Raw genomic sequence first — 17,397 nt, 5'->3', positions numbered from 1 at the left:
CATACAGAAATGTCCCTCATCAAAAATCTTCCATAGAACCGTATCGTGTAAGAGTGTGTACACAAGAGGTTAACTTAAGCTGGTCAACCCATCTCCTAAATATCTAAAAATAGCCACAAAAGAAAATGTTATGGAAAAAAATGAAAATGTTATGGAGAGAAAAGAAATCTCTATATATGACTTTCAGTTGTCCTTTGGGGGAAGAAAGTGATGCAGCTTAGAATCTAAGTCATAGTTGTGCAATATCATCAGATTTTCCTCAGCAAACGTTGGGGGGTGATGAGCCCTTTCCTCATATTGTCTCCAGGGGGAAGCCCAGCTTGGACAAGAGAGTTACAACTTCTTAATCCTTCCTAACCATCACTGCTAGTGTCTGTCACTTGACATTTTAGGTTCTAGTAAAACCGTTTGATTAACAAAACTGAGCCAAGCATAAAAAACAGAACTTTCATAGTCTAGATAGGCTATTTATCTTTTTATCCTCCGCTTTAACAGCAGAGATGCTGATAATAGGAGGCATTCGTTTTAACTGGGTGCATATTTTGTGCCCAGCATTTATCCTTTAAGGGCTGGGCCTTGCTTGCTTTTCATCCTCACAAATTGGGGTACAGTGTTATGATCCCATCTTACAAAAGAAAAGCCAAGCAGAGGTCATTGTTCCCAACAGGAGACTTAATGTTGGTGGTGGGAGTGGATATGGTAAAACACACACCATGCGACCTCATGTGTCTGTGTACATGCATGTGAGTTCGCATGTGTGCTCAGCCCTCCGGATCCTGCTAGTTTCTTGTTCTATTTGCTCTTTCTCTTGACTCCCTATTAAAAGCACTGAATATACAATCTCTATGATTCCATATAATTTAAGACTCTTTCCTAATTACAGCTCTGACACAAGAAATTGTCTCAGTCGGGAAACGTGTGCCAGATCCGTGTGTAAAGCTGAGGTCACTTTGATTTACTAAGACAAGCGCTCTCACTTCAAGAGTTTCCTTGACTCTGGAAGTGCTAAAAAAAAAATCTAGTTGGTGAGTTTGATACATGCTGTTTCCTGCCGCGAATATTAATTGTGGCACAGTAATCCAAAATCCAGGTCTGGCGGGTAGCAGGAGGGCAGAAGTGAGGTAACTAACTGGCTGTGTCCAGCCACCTGTCCATGCTGTGGCCTCTTCATCCTGAATAACCCAGGCAGAATGGCAGGGGCATCTGCTCTTGGGCTGGAACACCCACACTGCTCGCTCAGAAACAATGGGTCCCTCCTGGCAAATGATGCCTTTTTGATGCAGAGAAAAATCCTATCCCTCTTGGGGACCAAAATCCTGTCTTCTGTGAATGTGCATTGTTTTTGAAAGGCACTGCTTGGTGCATGTTCTCAGTTCTGTTCTCCCATGTTATGTGCTGAACGCCCACATTATGTGCCAGCACCATCAGTTTCAGGGTCTCGCCACACACAGTGTGCCCCTCCTGCAGCACAGACATCTACATTCAGAGCACTGATCATCTGGTGGGAACTCGCTGAAAATCAGACACATCATGTTGACAAAATCAACTCTTGAAAATGCCTGTCTACTGGTAGAATACCCTAGGTGTCCTCACCATTTTTGATACTGTGTTTGGCTTGGAGGGAGTGGTGCTCGTTGGTTGGTTGGTTGGTCCTGGAGATTAAACCCAGCATCCTCACACTGAACTACATCCTTAACCTTTTTGGTTTTTACTTTTTATTTTGAGACAGTGTCTTTGTAAGTCATTATTATCCAAGGCTGACATCTTCCTTCCTCAGCTTCTCATATTGCTGTTATGACAGACATGTACCACCTCACCTGGCTTCAGTTGCATATTATAAAGAAGAAGAACCAGGAATTGTTTTTTTTCCTGCATAGATAAGAATTGTAGGTCATGGTAACAGAAGCCTCACTCCGTTGCTAATTCATCCTTCAGCAGAGCTGAGAAAGTACCAGGCAGTACTTACCCGAGAGCCCAGCCTCCTTTGGAGCTTTCTTCTTGGGAGATGCACAGGAGGTTCCCATCCAGACCTTGTTAAAGTGAACTGACAACAAATCCTCATTGCTGTAAACAGGAAGAGGAAGCCTCACTCCCTGGTGGCCTGAGCTCTTTCCAGGTATTGATTTACCTGGCTCTCACAGCAACCTGTGAGGTTGGTCCTTTTATTGTCTCCACTTTAAAGACAGGCAATGCAGGTCTGGAGAGGTTAAGGACTCAGAGCACAGCCCAGGCGCCTGAAGTGGGGGGATTTCATTACGTGAGTGCAGCACAGGAGAAGAGCACATGACCTCCAGCTCCATCCTGCCGTGTTCCATGCTGAGCATCCTAAGTCTTCCCAGTACTGGAACAGTTCTTTTAAATAGTGAGATTTTTCAGAGCCATTTCTTACATGCCATGGAACAAAAGATGCTATTTTATCCTGAGTTTATGTTTTGGTTTGTTTCGGTAAAGACTTTTGTAATAAAGTTGGAGGCAAGTGACTGAAAAACACAAATGACTCAGAGATTTTCTTTAACATGAAAAAGATATCTAATGTATTGTGTCCATGGAGAAAAACTGAATCCTAGGAAGATCTTTTGTAACATAATAACTAAGTTCAGGTCCCAACCCTAAACCTAACCCTAAACTCCGACCCCAAGTCTAAATCTCTGGAAGTGAGGTTCAGACCGCGACCTTTTTGTAAATCTCCCCAGGTAATTCTAACATGCAACCAGGTCTGAGTACCCCTGAAAATAGATGATGCTTTACATTCAGCTCCTTTTTAGAGGTTATCAGTAGTTGTATCAAGAGCCAGAGGTTTAGCTTATTGATTCTAGCACAGCACATGTCTTCAGATAACCCCAATGAGCCAGTTCTTAGTAGTGGACATGTCTTTGTGGCTTTAACCCCAAGAAAGTAAGTAAGGTACAGGACAGCAGTGGTGAACTACGGCGCACATGCCATAGGGGGCTGTTATTGAAAGCTCTTAAAGATTCACCCTCAGTGGTATAAAGCACTGCTCCAGAACAGAAAAGATTACCCATTTCTTTTTGTTCAATCTGCCATTATACTGCGTTACTAACACTTAATGGAGAATGGTTGGGGGCCAAGGATGTAAAGGCCGGGAAGGTAACGTGGAGACACCAGTGGGTCGTCTAGAAACAAATGAGTCCAGAACATTTGTGGGGTCACAGGACATTCTGAGTGCTGACGATCCTCCACTCCAGGCTGGGGGAAAGCGTCCTTCATCTATAGGGCAAGGAATCTGGTAGGCGTCTGAGGGGCAGTAACAAGTCCACATCTGGGAGGTAGAAGAAAGCGCAACTCTGGCTCCAGCTCTGCCAGCCATCTAGTAGCAGTTGCCTCCAGGCTAGTTTCCTTGCCTATGAAGCAGCAGTGATGACAGCTGTCCCACCCAATTCGCAGGGCTGCTATTGGGATATAGAGTAATGTCAAAACATTTGGGAAAGTGCCATCTGCAAACGCGACTCACCATTGAGAATCTCCCTTATTAATAAAGGTGTTTCTTTGAGGCTCCTAAGTGATATTTGAGATGCAAACAGCTGTGTGACCATCAAAAGATGAGCCTTTCTCTCTGTTGTTCTTGATTTCTAGTGGGTCACCTGCCCCTGGAAATATCTGGCACTAAATTCTTTGGAGAAGACTTCTGTTGATTGGCTTGAACACCTAATGTCCCTCCATGGAGATTACTTCATGGCCTCATTTTCCAGGGCTAATGTGACCTAGCCCAACACTTCCCGTTTTCTCAAATTATGCATTGGTTTCTTCATGTCCAAACAGCCTGAGCCCCAAGTCCCTTGTTTATAGAGAATGTCCCAGAACAGTCTCGTAAGCCTCTCCCAGGGGACACAGGCCAAATGAGAGGCTCCCTGACATCCTTGTCCCTTTCTTCCTGGTTCACTCCACGTCCAAGACAGAAAATCCTTTTTAGCGTTTCTTTGCTTCCCCAGATGTGGGCCTGAGTGAAGGGAAAGATTAGGTGATTCTAGAAGTCTAGTTAATTTGACCACCGCTGTTGCTTCTTGTTTGCTTTGAAGTGGGACAGGGTAGATCCATCAAGCTCAATGGCCAGACCAATTCTCCCGAGTTTCCCTTCCCTATGACCTGATTGTTATCTGCACCAATTCTGAGAAGCATAAGGATGTTCATATGCTGCTTCCCCACACCCTTCACTCCTACACTCACTGTGTTCTAGTGAGCTCATAGAGTGGACCAAGGTTAAGAATTACCGGGCCTGGGCCTACACCTGCCTGCTTTCTGCTGCACAGAGGTCTGAGAAGCTGTTTGGGAATGCCCCCTGCTATCAGCTCTGGGCTGGGGGACACCCAGCAAATTAACCGAATGTTCAAACACACAGAGAAGCAGTGTGAATCCCTGAATGAGCAGCAGGTGCTTAAACTTGGTGCAAAACTTGTCAAGAATTTTCCATGCTTGCATCAGCTATCCCCTTGGTTCCTGTGGCTGTTGATGCATTTTAAAGCAAACCCAGGTCTCACACCGTCTCACCCACACTTCAATGTGTGCCTCAAAACTGGCGACATTTTCTTGCATAACCTTACCACCATTTCATGCCTAGCAAGATTGGTTAAGATGTCCTTCCTACAATCTTGTGTCTAATCTATATTAAAAGGTTCCAAGGGCCCCAAGAATGACTTTTCAGGTGGTTTGTCTTCGTGATCAGAACAGGGTGCTCATCTTTTTTTATCTTGAATAGCAGCCAGCCATGATGGTCATGCCTGCAACCCCAGCACTCGGGGGGCTGAGGTAAGAGAATCACCATGAGTTTGAGGGCAGTCCAGGCTATATAAGTGAGTTCAAGGCCAGCCTTAACTGCATAGTGAGATTCTGTCTCAAAAAGAAAGCAAAACCTTGAATGAATTATTTGATTTGACTCTTGTCCCAGCCATAGGACAGAGAAGGTCTGTTCTCTGCTTCATCTGTCTCATGCTTTCCAGATAACCAACACCTTTCACTCTGCTGTTTATAACTTCACCCTAGTGATGAGTGGAGGACAGAAACATGTGAATGAAACCACTTTCTCCTCAGGGAAGCTGAGAAAAAAATTAAGACAAAGGGCTAAAAGAAGGCCAGACATCTTAGAGTGAGATTTGAGCCCCAGAAAATAAAAAGTGGCCCTTCACACCATTCTGGGGTGACTGAGGTGGGAGGTGCGTGCCTTCTGTGATGACCCTGGGAGGTGGCAGAAGTGAGGACTGGGTTAAAGCCAGTGATCAAGAGGGCCATGAGGGCCACAGGAGATTCTCCCTCCAAACTCTCAAATGCCTGCTCTATCTAAATGGTTGTGACTCACACCTCAATAAATTGGCTAATTAACAATCAACCGGCAAAAGCCTTACAGACATGAACGAGAAGGAGCCCAGTCCTAGCAGGAATGAGGCTGGGCTTGGTGGATAGGAGAAACTGTATGGGCACCTGGGCAGGGGACAGTGGGGCAAGGACTGTGATGTTGTATGCTACAATCCACATCATGTAACACTGCACTGCACAAATGCACAAACAAGCTATAATGTGTGTTTTTTGTCTTTGGTGTTGGGGAGTTGCCATATGTTGATGTACCAGTTTTGTATAATTAAGCATTTGTTCTTTCTTTACACTACATGGTACTTAACGCTGAGGATTACGTGGAGTTTTTGCTCATCATAGCTTCAAATCCTTTGGACAAAGCAGGGGATAGGGAGAAATCATTGAAAACCCTTGATGAACAACAAAGGAATGTGATTCTGCTTCGTTGATAAGCTAGGCATTTGCCCATAGCCATACCTAACTACTTTGCATTCTGATGATTAACTGTTTGGTTTTGGCAACCAGAAATAACTCAGCAGATGTTATGCATGGGGCCACCTCTTGGTATGCAGCAGCAAGGACCAGTAATGAAGCCACTATCCCTATTATAGCTGCTCAATTTGCTAAAATTATCACACAGAGAACATGTGTATGGGTCTCTGGGAAAACTACTCAGCTCTGAAACTGTTGGCATACAATGGCATATGCGTGCGTGGTTCCGGCTTCTTTTTTAGGGCCCTGGAATGACCTTTGACACTGAGTTGCTCTGCAGTTAAGCAATTTGGTATGTTTTCTTGACTATTTTTTGATTAGCTTCACTTTTTTTTTTTTTTTTTTTTGTCTTTTTCGTTTTTTATCGGTACCAGGGATCGAACTCACAACCGCACACTTGCAAGGTAGGCGCTTATGCCGCTGAGCTAAATCCCAGCCCCTGATTAGCTTCACTTTAGTGAATAATAATTCACATGATTTCAAACACTTACAACAGATTTAGGAAGACCTAGGTAAAATTATCAGACAAACTTAACTCAGTATAGAGAAAATTTTGAAAATTCTTATTTTAAAGAGAATAAAACTTGTTTTGAATTTAATTTTGAAAAAGAATAAAATGCGACAAATAAATTTTTCTCCCTATTAATACACAATGACCAGAAAGTGAAACTAGATCACATGTAACTAGATCATTCCCTTAGTAGAAACATCTTCCTATTTATATGATGCTAAACTAAGTGAAAATGTTACATTTACCTCATCACAGTTGCACAAGCCTGTACTTTCAACACTTTGGAAGGCTGAGGCAGGAGAATTGCAATTTCAAGTCCAGCTTGGACTACTTAGTGATTTAGCAAGACCCTGTTTCAAAATACAAAGTAAAAAAGGGGGAGGATGTAGCTCAAGGAGAAGGCTCTGGCTTAATCTGCAGTACTGAAAAAAATTAATTTAATTTAATTTAATGTAACAAACATTTCTGTTTTATCACAGGTTCGTGTCACAGGTTGTCCAGTGCTGCTATCCCTTTGTCATTTATTGATTTTCATGGTAGTTCTGTTTTGAAAGAAGCCTCATTCTGTAGAGTTACATTTGCATAAGCAAATCATTCCAGTAAGCACCAGGAGCCTATCAGAACACGTCATCCCTTGCTGACTCCTCAAATGCCTGATTGGGCTGTGATGGAGAAAGTGAAATACAGAAGATTGTGAAAGAACTTCTTGAGCCAGCCACAGAATACAGACCCTGCATGGTAGGAAGTGTCTTCCTACATAAGTTCTCGATGCTTCCTTCCCCTAGAAGAGTGCACACTTTCTGTTAGGGAACTCAGGGGACCAGGGCCAAGAGAGAAGTCCGGAAGTCCCAGCCCTGCACCTTTTGCTGCTTGTCAGGCTCCCTCCTAAGCCCCCAGCAGCAGCACTGCCCACCCCCCACTGTTATTTCCCAGTCTATAATAAGATGCCTGAACACTAAGCGTTCGAAGTGCTGCTTTTTAAAAGTGTTGTCATAACAACAGGAATAAAATGATGACTGTAACTCAAGTTGGAAAGCACTGCTGTGCTTGGAAGTCCTCTGGTGCACCTTTGAGCTGCAAGGATTTAACTCTAACTCCTAGCTCAAACAAAGGCCGCAGTCATGTGACATAACAATAATCAAGTTAGAATTTTGGTTTTTGGCTTTTGGGGTTTGTGGTACTGCTACTTTCCCAACTTCTTTTTTATTTTTTTTTTTAATTTAATAGCTTGAGACAGAGTTTTGCTAAGGCATGAAGTTGTTCAGGCTGTGCTTGAACTTGCAGTCCTCTTGCCTCAGCCTTCCAGAGTTCTGAGATTACAAGCATACACTACTGCACTTGGTTTGAGTCTGGCGGGGTTTTTTGGTTTTTTTTGTTTTTGGTACCGGGGATTGAACTCATGACCTCATACTTGGGGTGTTTATGCCACTGAGATAAATCTTTGGCCCCAATTTTTTTGAGTCTGGTGTTTTTAATGATATTTGTTGTCATATAATTGCCAGTCAATCATCCATCAATTCAGTTTACTTGTTAAACTGTCCAGAGAAATCAATTGCCTCTACGAAAACATATTAGTTGGATTAGGTAAGGCACCTTTGAAAAGCTCTCATTTAAGATAATTTTTAGCCCTTCTCTAAGATGAACTATAGCGTGCAGCTCCCAAGACTCAGCTCCACTTCCAATTGATGCTCATGTCCACTAAGTGCCAAGTTTGACACAAGTGTCCCAAGAGAATCTGCACATGTGTGTAATTACACCTCCTAGCATACTGGAGCACATTCTCCTAGAACCTTGAGGCCTTTTCTGTTTGAGGTTTCCAAAGATCCAACCCAGGTCTACTGAGAACAATAAAAAGTATGAGCTTATTAAAACGGTAATTTTAGTAAAGCCAAATAGCCACAGAAGAGACAATGTTGGTATCGTTCTGAGGCTGTTATAAAGAAGCCAAGGTTGCTGCTAGCTGAGAATGAGTTGCCTGGCCCTGGGGATAAGAAGGCTGCAGGCAGCTACTGCAGGAGTTGATTTTCTCCTGTACTGGAGTGTTGTTTTTTAATCTGGTGATCAAAAACATGAGGTTTTGTGGTGGGTGTGTTTTTCTCTCAGCAGGATCAGTCAAGCTGTCTCTGAAGACTGTGTTCCCATAAGATGTTCCCCTTTTGATACCCATGGGTTTTGCTGTTAGAAAAAATAGGTATATTTACTTACTTTCACAAACAGCCTCAGCCTTCACATATTTGCAAAATACTCTTTCTTTCTAGTTGCATTGATGTGCAGTGTGCCCCAAATGAAGGTCCACGAGTGTAGGCACTTTGCATTTTAAAATGAGTGATGACAACATTAGTCAAAATCAACTCAAACCCTCAAGAGATTTAAGTGATTTTTATGTCCTGAATCATTTCTCTTCTAATTATCATGAGGCCAGCTGCTACTCCCTGCATTTATTTAATCCACCAGAACGGAAGAAGAAACAGAATTTTCATTTTCCCCAAGGCTGAAACAGTGTCAATTATCTAGAAGTTCCAACAATTGACCGTCCCAATGAATAGACATGCTATTAACATTTCTTCTTTACACTTCAAATGATTCAGCCAGACTCTCAAAATAGCCCCACGAACTGTGCTGTCATTTCTTTGAGAAGGGAGAAAAGAGACAGAGCAGAGAGCAGTAATGTCAAATTACTTCATCTCTGTTTCTCACCTGCTCAGTGTGTATGGATTTGTAATGAGCACATCCCACTGGAGTCCCAGAAGTAGGACATTTCTTCAAATGTCAAGTTGTAATCAGTGGGAAAGGCCATTACTCCACATGAAGCTCTTTACCTGTTACCTCATTGTCTCCTCCAAACAAACTTGGTGACTTATTATGATGCTCATTTTGTTGACAAGCAAGATGGGAGTTTCAGAGGCAGAGTTTCCTCCACTCTCCTGAGCACCCATGTTTCAGAAGACAAGTGGTCCCCACCCTTGAGAGGCATGTAGATTGGTAAAGAGATGAGACACTCAGGAAAGTAATTACAGTACCCGTGACTCCCTGAATGTGTTAATTTGCACTCGTAACTCAGAGTATTATAGTTCACAGAATGAAATCTCTTTGGTTGTTCAGCTCAAGAAATAGTTTGACTTTTCATACGATTAAACTGAAGGATTATAACCCATTGACTAGAATCCATAGGTCCATATTGACAGTGAACAACAAGAATGAATAAAAGGGCTAAACAAAGGCTTTTTTTTTTTTCATAAGAAGAAATAAGGAGCTCAGAGAGCACCATTTCATCACCATCATAGTAATGATTGATTTGAACAAGAATCATTGGCAGATGCTAAAAGTTATGGGTTAAAGGAGCAAGATATTAGCATAACCTTCAAGTGCCTCCTTACTAACTACCTATCAATCACAAAAGCAACAATAGTAGCTTGTTAGAGGAGATGCTGGCCAACAACACCTTAACCCAGCAATCAAAGTTAACGTCACCAGTAATGGGACCACCCTGCTCCCCATGCCTCAGTGGCAGTGCCTTGAGGACAGCAAAGCACTTGGGTGGTATCCTACTAAATGTGCATAGCCTGAATATTATCATGAGCAAACATCGGAAGCTGGCCTTGGTGGTGCATGCTTGTAATCCCAGCACACTGGGAGGCTGAGTCAGGAGGATGGCAAGTTTGAGCTCTGCCTGAGCGGTTTAAAGACTTAGTCAGAGCTTATCTAAAATAAATAAATAAATAAAAAGGGGTGAGAATGTTGCTCAGTGTAACAGCCCTGGGTTAAATCCCTGTACTGAAAAAAAATCAGAAAACCCAAATTAGGTATACTCTATAAATAGCTGGCACGAATTCTATTAAAATGTCAACACCAAAGACAAACAATAGCCAAAGAATTGCCTAGATTGAAGGAGACAGAAGAATGGAGTCCTTATGTGATCTTGGCTTAGCTCCTGGAATATGGGTGGAAGAGACAGCACACAGAATGTTATTGGCCAGTTGGTGGGACTTGAAAGTCTGTACATAGATATTAGCATTGTACTCATGTTAAATTTCCTGACCCTGAACACTGGGCAATGGGAGTAAAAGTGAACACTCATGTTCTTAGGAAATACACACTGAAGTATTTAAGAATGAAGTTGCATCATCTCTGCAAATCAGTCAATGGGCAGAAGGAAGTATCAGTAATTGTGTATACAAACTGCTCTCAAAGGACTCAGGAGAAATAATGTGTGAATGTATAAATGTGGAGGGGAAAAGACAAGGGAAATATAGCAGATGTCACAAATGACAACTCTAGAGGAAGGTACGTAAGAGCTTCTCATACCTTTCTTGCAAGTTTTCTGTAAGCTTCAAATTATTTAAAAATTTTCAAAATTTAAATTGACTTTTTTTTGAGACAAGTTTTCCTTATGTATTTCAGGATTGTCTTGAATTTACTTTGTAACCCAGGCTGGCCTCAAGCTCATGCCAGAGCTCCTGCCTCAGCCTCCCAAGTCCTGAGATTACAGGCATGCACCACCAATGCCCTGCTAAAACTCACTTTTGAACTGAGCTTCTAAAGTATGTACCGGCCAGTACATTTCCATCATCTAAAAATCAATGTCTTCAAAAAGGTGCTGGTGTGACTTCTCCACCCTTCATCTCCTTGGCTCACATTCTTTTGTTATTTGTGTTTGTTTGGTTTGTTTTGTTTTGTTTTGCGGGGACAGGATCTCGCTACGTAGTTCAGGCTGGCTTTGAACTCACTATGCAGCCCAGGCTGGCCTGGAACTCATGACAGTCCTCCTGCCTCAGCCTCCTGAGTGCTAGAATTACAGGCATGCACCACCATGTCCGGCTGGCTCACATTCTTTATTCCAGAAATGTCATCCTCTTTACAAAACTTCCTGGATGTTCTTGTCTCTTTTGAGAAATCTTCCGGTTCTAAAATATTATTAAATATAGCTTTATTCAAACCTAGGCTTTGCATGTGTGAGGAAACTGGGATTCAAAGAAGTTAAACAGTGCGCACCAGTTAAAGTAGCTTTGAACTGCCAGAACCCAGTTCTGCACTGAGCCCAGATTCTTCCCACTCTAGAATCCCTGCCCTTGTCCTCCTGCCGGCTGCTTTCCTCGCAGAGTGGAGAAGTAGGTATCGCTCCCCACTGCACTTCGCACCCTCTCGCATCTGCCTTCTTCTCAGATTGAATCTTCGCAGAACTTTAAAACACACCTCATCCTTGGGTTCTTCTTGGAGCTTAGACCACACAGCCCCCTGCCAGCATTACCCATGCACTGCTTACATGTATTCACTAGCAGTCTTTATAATGTGGAAAGAATTCCTCTGTACCCGTTTCCAAAGATTCAGAAAGTTAGGGGAGTTTTTTTCTTCCTTTTTTTTTTTTTTGTTGTTAAAACTAGAGATGGAATCCAGGCCTTTGAGAGTGCTAGGCTAGGATTCTGTCACTGAGCTATCCTCTCAGCCCTTGAAAATTAGTTTTTCTTCCATTTCTTCCTCTGTTTCTGTCAAGTTGTTTGAAAATAAATCATTACAGCAATTTTTGTGTTTCTCAGGCGCTTTGCCTGTAGAAAGCTCTTCCTTGTTTTCTTGTTTCTGAGCAGAGTCCTGCCATCTGCAGAGATGGCGAAAGTTAGTTTAGGAAAGACCCTGCTGGTCCTGTGAGTGTAAGACTGGATGATCTTGATGATATTTAGGGAGGAATTGCCACCTTTACTCAACAGATGCAGAAGCCACGGATACAACTAAGAGGCCAATTAGAAACCCTGACCTGGATTCTTCTGGCTCCTTGGTGAGGAGTGAGGCTCTGCTGACTTGTTCTGTAATTTTTTTCCTCCATCTCTATCATTTGTCTTAATCAGTCAGTGCAGTGGGTTGTGAATGCATTTATTATTTGATTAGCAAATGATGTTGACAACTGAGAACCAAATACTAGTGTTGCCTTGCCTTGTTTTAAAATAGCCATACATTTTTAAAAGGCAATGACAAATATATTTACTCTCTTGTTTTTAAAGATTAGTCAACTGTTCTGTAATAGGTACCTTGTAACCGTATAATAAGCAGATACCTATTTTTAGAGTTCGTCTCAAATAATGATTTATCATAGCAGGCTATTTACGTCAGGCCCCCGTGCTTCTTGTAGACAACCGAATTATACTTCTGCTCTTGACCAAGGCATGGGGCAGCATAAACAGGGTGCTCTGTTAAGAAAGCATAGAGGAGAACCCAAGTCCAACATGAAGAAATGACTCAGATATCGCAGTGCGCCTGCGGGCTGCATCCACTGCAGCCTCTCTGGGACAAAGCACTGGATTCTGGGGTGGCTTCTGAACCATTTAGCTTTTCCTTTCCACATCCTGAGTCCTTAGTACTTTCTCTTGCAGAAGGAATAGTGAGGTTTTCTAGAAATCGATAGTGATTTTTCTTTAAAAAATGACTTTATTAGTGTAAAATTCACATGCTCTGAAATGTACTATTTGAGGCCCCAGCTTCCATTGTGGTAAACGTACCAGTGGGCAGCGTCACCACGATAGTTTCAGAGGCCCCCATCACACCCCAAATTTCTCTCCTCCTTTTGGGCTCCCACCCTGGGCCTCATGGCTGGAAACTCTTGGAGTCTCGGTTGACACTTGCTGCCAATGAAACTGCTTTGGGACAAACTGCAGTGTCCTTCCCAGTGCCACGCAAAAGTCACAGGTGTCTCACGATTTCTGCATCATGAAAGATCTTTCACAGTTGTTCATGTTCTTGATTAAATAAAAGATTTTGGGTCAATTTTTTAAAAAGAAAAGAGGAGGAAAATGCCACAAGGTTGAAGGCTGATATCATGCAGCTCTTTCTTTGCTTTTTATTTCACGACGTTTGCTATCTAACTGCTCCGCCGGCCTTCCATGCTCATGTGTGCTCCCGTTTCCCACAGCAAAGCCCTGGCCATACCTGCCATATCTTAAAATCAGAAATTAAAAAAAATACAATGAAGACTGACTGGTTGGTTCTCCTTTTATTATCCAAAGCAGCATATCGAGTTTAGGGGGGAAACAAACACTTCTCCACTGTTGGTAGGAGGGTAGACTGGTGCAGCCACTATGGAAATCAGTATGGAGATGCCTCAAAAAGCTAGTATTGGAAGTTCCATTCAGTCCAGCTATTCCCCTCCTAGGTATTTTCCCAGAAAAATTGAAAAGGTCATGTCATGGTGATATATGTGCACCCATGTTTATAGCAGCACAATTTGTAATAGCTAAATCTTGGAAACAACCAAAATGCCCATCAACTGCAGAGTGGATGAAAAAGATGTGGTATTTTTATACAGTGGAATATTACTCAGATATAAAAAAGATGATCTTGAGGCTTTTATTAAGTAAATGGAAGCAACTTGAGACTATCCTCATAAGTGAAATAAATCAGACTCATATTTGTAAACATCACATTACCTCTTTAGTGTAAAAAATAATAAAAACTGGAGGAGTAATAAGAGCCAAAATGTATAATAGATTTTCAAAAAAGGAAAGGAAAGTGCTCTAAAGTTTATAACTGTATGTATGTTTAAGTGTGTAAGATAGATGACCTACTACTGTTTTTGTTGAATCACTGAACAGAATGGTTTGCACCGTCATTGTGTGATTGTCTGTCCATTTTTTATGCTTTGATTCTGTAACTTAAACAACTATTTCTAAGATGACAATATGTAATTTATCAACTAGTGATTTCTTAGTGTTTTTTTTAAGTCTGTATTATTCCTACCCTTTTTTCTGTTTTCCTTTTTTTTCTCTAAATAAAAAAAAAGAATTTGGGGTCAACCTTAGTTTCCTTTTAAAGATAGTTTAAGGAAAAAACTAATGTATAAACCACTGAGTATATCTGTAAGAAATCTTATAGGAAAAGCAGAATACACCTAATATGCTCAAATTATTGTTTTGGAAAGGAAAGAGTTAAGTGTTGAAAAAGATCAAACACAGCAAAATGCTGCTAGTGGTCTTTAGGTGGTACAAACCATCTGATTCTTCCTCTTTCCCTTCTTCTTCCTTTCTCCTCCTCCTCTTCTTCCTGTTCACCTTGCCTGTCTTCTATCTTTTGGTATGTTCCTGATATAGGAGAGTGAGTTTATGCTTATAAAAACTGAAAATAATCTAATATCCATATTTCCTTTAATGAACGTCAGTTTTCTTAACTTTAACAAGCAGTAATAGTTTTCCTTCTATCTGACTAGTTGGTTTGAGCAGTGTCCCCAAAATGTCTAAGCAGATGTTGAAAAGTGACCAGCCAGATACTGGGCTATCAAGATCCTCACCTTACTTGGCACACCTAGCCCTTCGCATCCTAGAATGGAGCCATTGAAATTTGAAGGGAGTGAACAGGTTAATCCAACTCACAAGAAATGGTTTCATAAGCCAGTATTCAATTTACAGAAATAGAATGGGATGGGGCATTGTCTCCAGGCTGGACTTCCCAAGCATCATCCTGTCACTTTACCACCTCTGTGGGTGGCATGCTGCTCCTGAGCCCCAGTATACATCTCCTTCAGAGCCTGTGCCCATCAGGCAGCCCCCAAGGTTGATGCCTGTTGTCCAGCTTTTGGAGTTAAGTGATCTCCAGATTCTCCAAGTAGCTGGACATTTCCCTCTCTGCATTGTAATTATATTCTGCCTCTTATTCCTGCTCCAAACAGCATCAGACCTGGTGGGAGAGGAGTAATCTCCCGACTCTTGGGTCTCTGTTTATCTGCCTCAGCCCCTTTCTCCTCCCAAAGAAACAAGCTTGGTGCTCTTGCCCCCAGTCTGCCTGCTGCTCTGATGAGCTCTCTTCTGATTTACAGAGAAACAAGCTCTTAGGACAGGCAGGGACTTGTCATCTCCTCCAAGGCCCAGGGTACCTGCATCACTGCATTGAGAACAGAACACGTAAAATCTTCTATTTATTTTAATTCCAAAAGATCCTTGTGTGCATTTAATTAGAACTTGGCACCGCAGTGCTGGGGAAAGCAGTGGTTTTCATTGTGAAGAATCAAGAAGTGGCCTTCAGGCTTCTGTGCCAGGAGGCTCAGCTCAGAACGGCTGAGTTTGTTCAATTCTTAATCAAGGTGCTTGGAATTCTTTCCAGAAAGATCTTGCTGTTCCTATTGGTGGTGGCAGTGAACAGGGCAAAGGTCACTGCTGGTGTGACCATGGAGCCTCCCACAACCAGCATAGTGAGATGCAGACCAGAGTGGCTTTGCTTTCTGCCTATGATGGAAAACCTTTCTGGGATTTAATACGCGAAAATAAACACTAGTCCAGCAGGGCTTTTCAGAAAGACCAGGAGAAGAGCCAGTAGCTTACAGAATGGAAGCTTTTTTCAAAGGCCCAGCACCTGTAAGTACCACCACCTAAAGATGAATGGCAGTTTTACATGGAGCTTCTTGTTTATGAGGTATCATATTTGGTGATTCTTAGCAACTTGGGGGTTGTCTCTAAAAATTTTACAAATGAAAATGACACTGTTACATAGCTCAGAATGCATAGTAAGGACGTTATGGGGGAATCTGAATTGTTTGAATATAACCAAAATGTATGCAGCCTAATATATTATTTCTTGAGAGTAACATTTCCTCTCTGCCAGACTATAAATAACTATAGTTGCTTCCCAAGAGTCATCTGATCTGATCTTGCCTGTAAGCCCTCTTCTGTCATTTTGAGGGTCTGCAATTTTAAAAAAGGAGTTTTTGTGAATAAGATGTAATACTATTCCTCTATAAAAATTAATACAATGCAAAAAAAATCAAGATGTGGTGCTGCCGGCCACTCTACCTCACCTCTCAATGGATCATCTGTCTCTACTTTCAGAATTGTTCCATTAATGGACATAGTTTTACATAGTTTTGTTTCTAACATTGCTGGCTGTGTTCTGTGATTTGTCTTGGGGATCTATTTTTTCCTGGATTGTTCGTGTTATTTTTAATTGTCACACAGTATTCTATCTTGTAGCTACATCGCAGTGTATTCACCATTCCTGTGATGATTTTTATTTTCAGTGCTGAGGATCAAGCTCAGGGCCCTGTGCATGCTAGGCAAGCGCCCTACCACTGAGGTACACGCCAGCCCTACGACTAACATCAGTATCATTTTCCATTTTCCCGATATTGTAAAGTTTGTAAGAACTCGCCTGTCTGTCCCCTTTTTCATGCTTGGGTAGTTCTCTAGAAGAAATACAGAAAGGTGGGAATGTTTTGTATTTCAAACAGATACTGCCAAATTGCCCTCCAAATTTTTCACACTACTTTACATTTATTCTTTCCAGTTGTAATTCAGGGATTCTGCTGGTCCTTAGGTTAAGGTGTTGGAGCCAAGGGAGGACCTGCTATCAAAATGTAAAGCACTCGGATGGGGGTGATGAAGTCCTTAAAACCTGACCACAATTAGTGTGAAGGGTAGCTTTGCAGCAGGCAGGGAGCAAGCAGCTGCCTTCCTAGGAAGTGCAAATCAGCCTAAAGACATAGGGTGATAAAGGGTGAGAGTCAAGTGACCAGCAAAGGATAACAGGGACCAGAAGGGGACTGTTGTGGGCATTTGCCATTGGGGAAGGGATGTGGGTTAGGTGGAAACTCTTCTCCTCTTTGAAGAATTAAGGAGTTTGGGGGAGGCATGTCTTCTGTGCTCTCTATCCTGTCCAACCCTGCCCAACCTACTCCTTTATGTCTCCATCAGCCGGGCATTGTATGTGTGTGCGTGTGTGTACGTGCATGTGTGCATGTGTGTGTGAGATGCATCTCCTTAGGCAGTGTATCAGCCTGTAGGGAAATTGATGGCAAGATAGAGATATCAGGCGGAGGCAGCTCTCAGCCAGATTCTTTCCTGATAGATGATAATCATTTCTGAGACCACAAAGACAACAAGAGAACGTTCCAACCACTCAACCCAGTCACCTTCTCCTCTACCCCACAGGCCAATCTAATGAAAATTAATGAACATTTCTTTCCCCTCCCAAAGTGTTTTACAGTCTTATCCAGGAAAAATCCTTGTTTTGCTCTTGAAAGTCCTTCCCACCTTGGATGGTGAATGAGGGAGGAAGTGGATTTCACAACTCAGGCCATGTGTTTTATTCTGTAGCATTTAATTCATATAATGAGACCTTAA

The 17,397-nt window shown here is 42.2% G+C and overlaps 1 protein-coding gene across 8 annotated transcripts in view; it reads left to right on the top strand.

Annotated features, from left to right (window-relative positions):
- Ripor2 (RHO family interacting cell polarization regulator 2) overlaps positions 1 to 17,397 on the top strand; it is a 203,570-nt gene that overhangs the window by 131,113 nt on the left and 55,060 nt on the right. Inside the window, exon 1 of one of the 8 annotated variants that reach the window (XM_023564727.2) lies at positions 15,474 to 15,636. The exons of the other annotated variants lie outside the window; for them this stretch is intronic. The gene's annotated coding sequence lies outside the window, so the exon portion shown is untranslated. Of the gene's footprint in view, positions 1 to 15,473; positions 15,637 to 17,397 lie in introns of those variants that run through there. 8 annotated transcript variants of the gene reach the window in all.

The sequence above is a fragment of the Cavia porcellus genome, unplaced genomic scaffold (genome assembly GCF_034190915.1).
Source record: "Cavia porcellus strain 051 isolate PalLab524CR breed Dunkin Hartley unplaced genomic scaffold, mCavPor4.1 scaffold_13, whole genome shotgun sequence".
In the NCBI taxonomy this organism is placed as follows: domain Eukaryota; kingdom Metazoa; phylum Chordata; class Mammalia; order Rodentia; family Caviidae; genus Cavia; species Cavia porcellus.
Note: the sequence above shows the minus strand (reverse complement) of the source record. Positions and strands in the feature narration are given on the sequence as shown.